This window comes from Zea mays, chromosome 3 (genome assembly GCF_902167145.1).
Source record: "Zea mays cultivar B73 chromosome 3, Zm-B73-REFERENCE-NAM-5.0, whole genome shotgun sequence".
Lineage (NCBI taxonomy): Eukaryota > Viridiplantae > Streptophyta > Magnoliopsida > Poales > Poaceae > Zea > Zea mays.
In genome coordinates, this window is record NC_050098.1 from 217,499,795 (window position 1) to 217,508,914 (window position 9,120).

Here is a 9,120-nt window from a genome sequence, read left to right on the forward strand (position 1 = left end):
AAGGCCGGGGTGAATAACATTTTCGATATTAGCCTCGTCTCCGAATACCAAAATTATTCGAGAAATCTCATTTAGCTTGGAATTTTATCATCTCACAAAAGTTCGAGTTTGGTGTCGTTTTCATTGGGATAATCTACGCAAATAAAAAGGTTTCATGAAGCTTTTGGATTATCGAATCTTCGTCGCTGGCGAATTTTGAAATGTTCGGATCACGCGCGTAAGTGAATACGAAAATCAGAAGACTTCTGATTTTATGTAAAATTTGGAGCCCGCGCTATCCGAAGAGAACAATGTGCACAGCTTCTCGCCCACATGTGCGATGCGTGACGTCGCTTTCAGAAAGATCGCAATCTCGATGCCGCATCGATATCGCGCATTTATTTCGCGATATGTCGAGTCTTGTGTTCGATTAAAAATTTATGGATTAGGAGAATACGAATTTGGAAGCTCGATCCACCGTTGCGATTTGTGTCCCAAATAAATTTATTATAACTCAACGACTAAAATACTTAGTGCAAAATAATTAGGATTGCGCGTTATCTGAGAGAAATCTTGCGCGAGGTTGATAATCATGAGTATTTAGTAGTAAATCATTCAAAACAGATAAAGATAATTAGAGCCGAACTCAAATAATTGCTAATCGGTTTGACTTCAACGAAATTCAGTCGTAAATATCAAAGTCAAAATTGTCTTAATCCCGACCGATTGCATCTCGCCCTGATCCAAATGTTCGGATATAAATGGCTGATTAAAGATCTATATGATTCCGAGAATTGCTTCACGTTATCTTCCTCTTTCATGTGCTAGCGTTGATTTTTATTTCTGCGTTTGTTTCTATCCGGTGCAACCGCTAGATATTTTCCCCTGGCCTCACCCCTTCATTACTCTATCTCTACTACTAATTATGTTAGTAGTGTAGGCGTCCAACACCGCATGGCGCACGTTCTGCCGCGCGCGCATCCGCATCCCGCAACCGCCCCAGCCGTGTATCCCGCATACGCCCGCAGCCGCCATCAACGCCCGCGGACCCCTCAGCCTCCTCCTTACCGCCGCGATCCGCCAGACCACCGCCCCCCCCCCGCACCCGCCGCAGATCTCGCCATGGCGGCGCGCACGCCCCCCAGGTCGCAGCCCCGTCACCTTCCTCCCCCACCCCGAACTCCGTCCCCGCCGTAGATCTCGCCATCGGTAACACACCTCTCGTTCGCATCTGACGCGAGCGGTTGGGTTCTCCCGCGCGAGCGGCCGGCGGGTGCGACAGAGGGGTCTTGTGAAGGCCATCGGCAACACACCTCTCATTCGCATCAACAGCCTCTCCGACGTTACAGGATGCGAGGTTCGCGCGTGGACTCGGCGTCATCTCCGCGTGGTCCTCGCCCCCCCCCCCCGAGACACCCGCTCGCAATGTTCGGGAGTCCGCGCCCGCCGTCGAGAGGTACGCCTAGCCCCCCTCGACCCACCGAGACAACCGCTCGCGATGTCCTCCCTATCGAGACAGTCGCCGGGACGTACGCCCAGCCGCCTCCTCCACCGCCCACCTACAGCGTCGAGATTGTCGTCGTCCTCGCGTCTGCCTACCCACCCCCGTTGTGCCCTTGGGCCCGGATCTGGCCCGACGAACAACGAATCCCTCTCGCGCGCGCAGCGCCACAGTCGTCGATCGCAGTGGCAGCCGCCTAGCCAGACGATTGAGCCCCACCGCTGCTGCCGTCCGTGGAATGGAGCTGACTGCCGACGAGTTGAGCCGCTCGTGGAATGGAACTGGCAGCCTCCTCCTCCTCCTCCGCCGCCGGCTGTGGCGACCTCGAAGTGCACGACGCCAATGACGCTCCGGGGTATGAGTACAGTTTGACTCGCTGCTTGCGTCGACGGTGAAACTAGATCGATACCAGAACGGACAGCCTCCTTAATTTGTCGGGTGGGTTAACACATGTGATCGATGTAGGAACAGGTCGTATCTGATGAACAAGGCGCGAGCGTTCCTGGAGCTCTTCTTCGCGATGTGGTTCGTGATGGGCAACGTGTGGGTGTTCGACGCCCGGCTGGGGTCGTTCCAGCGTGCGCCGAGGCTGTACGCGCTCTGCGTCAGCCTGCTGGCCTGGAACACCGTCGTCTACTCGCTCACGTTCCTGTAAAAACCTGTCTGTGCTCTGGGTCAGCTTAGTACCGTGATTGATGTCATGTTAAAACTGTGATCTGAGCTGAACTGCTTGAAATCACGCAGCATAGCAGTCTTGTAAAAACCTGTCTGAAACTGCAATTGCAGGAGTGCTGCATCTGCCTTGCGTAGTACGGGGAGAAGGAGGAGGTTCGGCAGCTGCCGTGCACACACGTGTTTCATCTCAAGTGCATATACAGGTGGCTCAGGATCATCTCCTCTTGCCCTCTCTGCAAGCAAGAGCTCAAGTGAACTTTATATTCATTACACACATGACATTCTCGCTTATTCTTTGGATCAAGGTGTTAGTATCCTAGACACAACAGATATTGTCAGTATTGATTCCTTCCTTCCTATTATTAACTATCCCTCTCTGTTTTCAAATCAAGTGATGGGATATACTTCTTCATTTTTCCTTTATGCTTTTACTACCCAGTTCCAGCTAACAAGGGAAATCAAGGAAGAATTGATCTTTATATTAGCAGGCGGATGCAATCACTAATCAAAACCACGATGCAAGGTAACCTAAATGGATTTTAAATTTTATTTTGGATTGTTAAATCTTTATTTCTGACTACTATTGTTTTATGTCGTGGATGCCCTCGTGAGGTTCTACGCCGACGCCTTCAGGAGGGATTCACAGAGGCCATGGTGAGGATGGCCAGCTTGAGTCGGCTCACCGGGAGCAGCGCGAGATCCGCTACAACTAAATGATAGGAGGTATTTTCTAGAAATTACAACCCCACCTCTGTCAGGCCTTCTGTTGAGTGAATTTGGTTTGCACACCCTCACCCTGCACGCTCTTACCGGACTACCGCTCCTAGCACCCACTCACACGAGATTGCACCCCGCTCGCCATGCCACCATAGATCCAGCTAGGGCGACATCATTGTGGGCAATCCTGTGCGAGAGAATGTGAAATTGTTGTAGGATTGATAATGACCAGGGGTTTCTCCGCCCACATGCACCAGGTTTCGCTGCCATTTGCAGCGACTGTGTTCCAGTTCGACCGTTTGGGGAAAAGGTGAGTCCTCCCATTTCATGTAGATGCATGGGTTGATAAACATTTGGGAGAAATGTCCCCTCTTTAATTCGAAAAATAGTTGTGTATTTGTTCGACTTATCTGCGGCGATGTACCTTTGTACGCGTACAAACATCTATAGACAAAAACAAAATGACACTTCATGGATGTAGCAAGAGCGGGCTACGAGAAACTAGCAGATCATGCCTAAAATTCAATTAGCATTAGGGTCAGACAAAATACTACATTTTCTGGATTACAATAATGTATAGGTGCATGAAAAAAACTTGATTCCAATGTGTGACAAAGTGTGAAGATGAAAGTGCACTTTCACGCTGTCATAACGCGGATTTGTTTTCCTTGCTCATGGAATGTGCATTTGTGTGTTTGCGTCTACTGTGCGGCTACAGGCAAGGAAACAGGATCTGTCACGGAAGGTATGTACACATTACAGTAAACGTTGTTCGTAGAACATGCACTTTGTGGAGTGGTCTTTGAATGAGATGCGTTTAGAATTACCTTTTCATGCAGATCTCTTGTTCAGAACCTGGTTGCTTAGTCCATTCTTGTTTTGGGTTGCTACTACAAAAAAGCGGCAATGCTTTATATGAATCGCCTCTTACTAATATCCAGGGTCAAATGGTGGTCCTTCAGTGACCAGACTAATATTTGAGCATTAATCTTATTTGTTTCACAGTCATTTCTTGTTTATCAATATGAATGCTATTTTTCTGCGAGTGGACTTGTTAACTAATAAGCTCATAGATATTTGAACAAAAAATAGTGTTTTGTTCTAAAACTGTCATAAAGAGTGCATACATCATAGCTATGGTTTCAACTGTGATTTGATGTCCTATAATATTGAGTGTCCTATAGTGTGTTGTTCTGAAACAGTCACAAAGAGGGCCTAAGAAGCTGATGGAATCCTCATTCACCGCCGCTAAGGAGTTTGAGCGGGATCGGAGAGGAGACGTCAGTTCTTCCTCCTCTGCTCAATGCGGCCATTCGCCCTGTCCCCCAACCCTGAACTCCACACTGCCACTCCGTGCTCATTTTTTCTGAAGGGGAAATATTCATCTCCTTGTTGTTTTGTACCATGGATACTTTAGCATCATTCTCATACTACTAGGAGTGTAGGTAAGGAGTCCACACACGAGTTTGCAAACACCATTAAGCCTATTTTGCTTGATTAGTGCCCTGCAACACTTCATATGTTCAAGACAAAATCCATACCCATGTCTATTGTTGTATGATATTATTTGCATTGACCGTTGCTGCTCTTCTTGATTGCAGTCACTAACATTGCATTAATCTATGTGATACATTTATTCAGGCGATTCCCATTTCTCAGTGATGTCGATGTCCTGTACTCCTGTATATTTGGATTCAACAATATGCCATTAGGTGTGTACTCCCACTTCTTTGAGTTTTCCTCTGTCAGAATGCATACTCATTGTTCTTGCCATACACTTATCATTTTGAAGCTACAATGAATAAATTGAACTTTGTTGGAGTCATCGATGTGTTGTGTTTTTTTAGATGCTGGTATGCTGGACATGTTAGTTTTTTTTTGCTATAATGCTAACATCTATGTGCTTGACACTTGTAAATAGCAAAGGCATGAAATTTGCTCTTTAACTGAAGACGGTGTTTAGTTGGAAACAGAAAACAATAGATTTATGATGTTTTTAGATGCTTGAACTCTGCATACATCCACATATAGTATTTGTCTAAACAGTGAACCCTCGGTTGTATATATAAATGATGAAAATTGCCGTTTATTGACGACGAACATGCATATCTATACTACTTCTTAAGAACCTAAGGAGGGCGTCCACCATCCGGTGAAGCCTGCCCCCGCTCGCGTGGTCCCCCTCTGCGTCTCCTCCATGTTTGGTCTCCCTCTGCTGGAAGCACATTCTTTCACGTCTCCTCTCACCCCATACGATGTGGGCATGATTTAGGAGGCAGGTATTGGTGTTGGGATTAGCGGCGCAGAAGGAATGCAAGTTTGTTGCTGCTGCTCGCTACCAGTTTACATGCTATCCTGTTTTTACAAAAAAAGACTTGATTACAATTTATGACATGCTAAGTTAAATCATGCTACGTCTTGTCCGGACTTAAAAGGTACTCCATGTTATTTAATAAATGTATCATGTAAAAATTATTGGGTTTTGTCACTTCATCCACTGACAGAGTATGTTCTTTAAAAATAAGGTTAATGTGAGAAGTAGAAGTTCTAATTAGAAGTTAGAACTATTGATGTCGGCCTTGAGGGGAAGGTTGATGTTGTAATATTAGAATGGATAGGCTATATGTTTCTGTACGAGGCTTTTCATTGCATTTCAATATTCTCTATCTTTTTTCAGTTCTAAATTCTTCTGTTTTTTCCTATAGTATGCTGTCAAGCGTCCTATTTGCAAGAGATAAATGGCTTACGCCCGAGGGGCTTATTCTTCCTTATCATGGTATGATATAATTATCATACAAAAATGTTACACTGCTTTTACAGGGTGTACCTCATCTATTTGCTTGTACAATTCATCTTACTACTGCTTTGACAAACATTGGTCTGCTCTGCTTTGGTCTGTGCTTTAGGATTCTGTTTCATTGGGAGAAACAAATGCCCTTGCTTACTTTCATTATAACTGTGCTATTTTTTTGATCCAATGTTGTTCTAAGATCAAGAAGTGGAATACTTGTTCTAAGGGTCCCAAGTTGGGTGGTGGTGGTGGGAAGCGTTTTCAGGTCGGTCGTGACTTTGGTTATCCACTGAAAAGATATGCTTGGTGGTGCTTTCTTGTGTTGAAGAACAAGTATCCCACGGAACCACAACCGTTTGTATTATCTGGTGATTTCCTACATTATTAGCTGGCCTAACTAAACCATGCGCTCAGACCCTAAACCAGCTGTAAGTCTGTAACTTAAAAGCACAGTGCACTAGCGGAATGGGGTTCCTTGCTTTTTGGAGCGTTTCCCCAGTCAGATCGGCGGCAGGGCAGGTCACGTGGACGGGGCTCCTTGTTGCTGGAACTAAATACCGTGGAGAGTTTGAAGTGAGACTAAAGAAACTTATGGAGGAAATTAAGCAAAATGAAGACATTATTCTCTTTATTGATTAAGTGCACACACTGATTGGAGCAGGTGCAGCAGAAGGTGTAATTGATGCTGCTAATATTTTGAAGCCAGCATTTTGTAATTTTCCCAAAATAACCACATTGCTGGTGATTTTATCTGTGTAGTGCATTGGTGCCACAACACTGGATGAGTATAGGAAGCATATAGAGAAAGATCCTGCCTTGGAAAGAAGGTTTCAACCAGTTAAGGTTCCAGAGCCTACTATGGATGAAACAATACAGATCTTAAGAGGACTTCGTGAGAGATATGAACTTCATCACAAACTGAGATACACAGATGATGCTTTAATTGCTGCTGCACAGCTGTCTTATCAGTATATCAGGTTTGCAAATCACCAAGTTTTTAAGTAGTATGTTATATATCTACTTAAATTTTACCTTTTTAAGAAGTCACATGAACTTGGCAATGGTTTTGTTATACATTTTTAAGAAGTCACATGAACTTGGCAATGGTTATACATTGTTACCAAAATGCTAATTTGAATTATCAGTTTGGATTTTGAGCAACTTATATTTGCCACCTTCAGTATCAATGTACATTTTTTGAGCCACTCAAATATTATGACTAATTGATTATATCTGAACAAAGAGGGATGGATGGTGGGTAGTTTAGTTTTATTAGAAAATAGTGTATCCTTTGTTACTTTCTAAAGAAATGTCATTTGTTTTTTTATCAAGCAGGCCAATCATTTAGTTGTGATATAAATGGGAATTTATATTGCTTTTATTTCTTTCAGCGATCGTTTTCTGCCTGACAAAGCCATTGACTTGATTGATGAAGCTGGATCTCGTGTTAGGCTGAGGCATGCGCAGGTATTAAGCGATGATTTTTCAGACTACAAACATTTGCTGCATTGTTCCTGCTGATTTTGAGCATTGGTGTTACAGCTCCCTGATGAAGCCAAAGAGCTGGACAAAGAGCTGCGGCAGATAAGCAAGCAGAAAAATGAGGCTGTACGTGGCCAAGATTTTGAGAAGGTATACTGTTGTTTGGCACAGCGGTGACAAAGCCGATCCGCTCCCACCTCTCTAGCAACGTCGATATGGTTAATACCAAGCATTATGTTGTTTCCTTTTGAGATAAATATTTTGTTACTGATTTTACCTTTTGTCTCCTCTTCTTGTTTTTTGTTCTAGAATCTGTAGCAAATGGCTAACGATGAGGATATCCATTACTTTGTTTATGACAATAAAACTGATATGTTCAAGATTCCGTAGCAACGCACGGGCATCTAACTAGTCTATCAAATATTTCATCATGTCACATGCTCTCCACCGCCCTCTCTATCTCCTTTAGTCGGTCACCGTACGTGGACGCCAGAACTTTTGTTCATCTCGTCGGCCGTCGCTATCCCTCTGGCTATCCCTCTCTTCCCCTTGATTTTTCCAGTGGCCGCTCATTCCTGGAGGAAAAATCCCGCCGCTGAAAACTGGCTTCTTCCCAGCCGTGCTTCTCTCCCTCCCTCTATTTCTCCCTCTGCGCGTCGAGCTTCTTCCTGCTCGCGTCCAGTTGCCCCTCCTCTTTCTACTCTCTGCGCGCTTCCCTCTCTCTCCTCCATGGCCGTCGCTGCTCCCTGGTCCAAGTTCCTGTGCGCGCCCTGGAGCTCCCCTGCGCGCGTCCCAGCTCGTCGGTGCTTCTTCCCTGCGCCCAGCCGCTCCTCCCTCCTCCCCTGCGCGTCCTCCCAGCTCCGCTCTGCTCCTGGCCGGCGTTCGGCCTCAAGCTCGCCCCCGGCCACTTGCTTCCCCCATGGCCGGAGCTTTTTCCCCATCCCAGATCTCGCCCAGTTCGCCCCAGCTTGGAGCTCGCCCAGCCCAACCGCGCGTCTCTCCCATGACGCTTGCCCAGTCCGGCCGTCGGTGACAGGGCCACTCGCGGCATCTTCCTCATGTCCAGCTCGGCCTCCAACTCCAACTCGCTCCTCCCTCGTCTCCATGGCTGTGCGCGCGAGCTCGCCAGCCGTGCGCTCGCCTAGCTCGGATTTCGTCAGCCGCCGTTCTCTGGTCCATGTGCCGGTCGGCGTCGTGGAGTTTTGTTTGGTCGGCTCATCGTTGACCTCGCTGGTGTCGTCAAACCGTCGAACCCCTTCCTCAGTCGCTTCGGGTCTCCATGTCGGTTGTCGTCGTTCGTCGTCGTGTCGTGTGTGCAGCAACGTCGCTGATTCCTCCATAGTGAACTTCGCTTCATCGATTCTCACCTTCGGTTCGGCTCACGTTTGCACGTCGAACGCGTTCGCCGCTTAACCCCGTGTCGCTAGAGCTTGTGACCTCGCCGTCGCCGGAGCCCTCACTGGATTCGTGTCCTCGCCAGAGCTCACGCTAACCTGCTCGACCACACCTCGTCAGCTTGCTCCAGACTCGATCTCGTCGTTGTTCCGTGCGTCATCAAGAAATCCCAAGAATCGGGTGAAGACGAAGCTAGCAGCGTGATGTTCACCAGACGCTCGACAAATTGCCTGAATCGGAGAAAATTACCGATCTCGTGGATTCGAGTCAGCTATTTAAACGGTGAGCTGGTTTGCTATTCTTATTAACTGGTTTGATGAATGGATTGGTTGAATTTGTTGTACGTGAAGATTATTTTATTCTTTGCACAAGTGCGTTGTCGAGGTATTAGATGTATGTCGTGATGCCTCGTTTAATGCATCAATGGAGTGTGTACATAATTATGAAGTGGTCGTGTCACGCGAAACTCAAGTTTAAAATGATTATTGTGTGAGGAGTGGTTAAGTGAATAATAAGTTTAGTGCCTCGCTCATATAGCTGATAAATGCGGTCGTGGTTGATTATGTAAGTATAATGTTTG

The 9,120-nt window shown here is 46.3% G+C and overlaps 2 pseudogenes across 3 annotated transcripts; both read left to right on the forward strand.

The window, feature by feature from the left end:
- Positions 1–995: 995 nt before the first annotated feature.
- LOC111822945 (uncharacterized) lies at positions 996–3,598 on the forward strand (annotated as a pseudogene). Of its 2 annotated transcripts, NR_153395.2 has the most exons (5): positions 996–1,835; positions 1,946–2,131; positions 2,267–2,489; positions 2,595–2,878; positions 3,130–3,598. The product of NR_153395.2 is annotated as an uncharacterized protein, transcript variant 2 (transcript). The 2 variants fall into 2 exon arrangements; NR_153394.1 differs by lacking the exon at positions 1,946–2,131 and having other exon boundaries at positions 1,072–1,435.
- LOC100216618 (chaperone protein ClpC1 pseudogene) lies at positions 2,765–7,507 on the forward strand (annotated as a pseudogene). Its single transcript, NR_153391.1, has 8 exons — positions 2,765–2,878; positions 3,130–3,182; positions 3,591–3,617; positions 4,514–4,584; positions 5,578–5,648; positions 6,423–6,640; positions 7,055–7,130; positions 7,206–7,507. The product of NR_153391.1 is annotated as a chaperone protein ClpC1 pseudogene (transcript).
- The last annotated feature ends 1,613 nt before the right edge of the window (positions 7,508–9,120 follow it).